This window comes from Palaemon carinicauda, chromosome 22 (assembly GCF_036898095.1).
Source record: "Palaemon carinicauda isolate YSFRI2023 chromosome 22, ASM3689809v2, whole genome shotgun sequence".
Lineage (NCBI taxonomy): Eukaryota > Metazoa > Arthropoda > Malacostraca > Decapoda > Palaemonidae > Palaemon > Palaemon carinicauda.
This window is the reverse complement of record NC_090746.1, coordinates 107381234-107382639: the sequence shown is the minus strand read 5'-3', so window position 1 is coordinate 107382639 and position 1406 is coordinate 107381234.

Sequence of the window (1406 nt, the reverse complement as noted above, 5' to 3'; positions counted from 1 at the left end):
ACAAAGATGAAAGCAGTTTAGAATGAATAATAAAATTTCCAATTTAACTCGTTTTCCTCTCGAATTATCTTTCTGAAAAATCACACTTGAATTGCTAATAGTTTTCACATGTACTTTCTTTGCTACACTGAATTGATACCTCCAAGCTCGTTAAAATATCATGTTTCAATTTGCTTTCAGAATTCGAATGAACTAACTATGGAGAGTGAAAAAAAATTTTCATTTCAATGTAAATTTCTTGTTGCTGAGTTTTATGAATATTGAGTATATTTAGCGTTGATACTTTCGTTTATTTGAGATATTTGTTTTCATTACTGAGAGAGAGAGAGAGAGAGAGAGAGAGAGAGAGAGAGAGAGTTAATTATGACATTCATTATCTAAGGACATTTCACGAGAGAGAGAGAGAGAGAGAGAGAGAGAGAGAGTTAATTATGACAAATTTATTATGTAAAGACACTTCACGAGAGAGAGAGAGAGAGAGAGAGAGAGAGAGAGAGTTAATTATGACAAATTTATTATGTAAAGACACTTCACGAGAGAGAGAGAGAGAGAGAGAGAGAGAGAGAGAGATAATTATAGCTTATATTTATTATCTGAGGACATTTCACGTTTCATAATTCAATTTAAAATATTTAGGTGAACTATCCTGCTTCAATTATAAAGTATATATATATATATATATATATATATATACATATATATATATATATATATATGTTTGTGTGTGTAGTATAAGTATTGCTTTAATCATCAAACACAATGTAGGCAGTGGTACTGTTTTCTGGATCAAACAGCTATTTTAAATAATCTAAAATGTTTGTCTGCTTCATACCAAAAACTATCAATGTACTGTGTAAATTAAGACTTGTCCATTCCCCAACATGGAACTTATAACGTGACCCCCGTGTATCGAATTGCAAAAAAAAAAAAAAAAAAAAAAAAAAAAAAAAAAAAAAAAAAAGGACTTCGAATATCATAATGAAATGGTAAATATCTATTTTTCACCTTATCCTGAAATGTAACTTGATATCGGTTTGTCAGACGAAGTATTGACTCCGATATTTAGATTCCATTAAAATATATATATATATATATATATGTATGTATATATATACACACACATATATATATCTTATATACATATATATATATATATATACACACACACAAACACACACATATATTATATATATATATATATATAATTATATATATATATATATATATGTTTATATATATATATATATATATTTATATATATATATATATATATATACATATTTATATATATATATATATATATATGTATGTATTTCGTCAGGAGAAATATCATCTCCGATATTTAGATATCATTAAAACAATATATATATATATATATATATATATACACACAGTAAATAGATAGA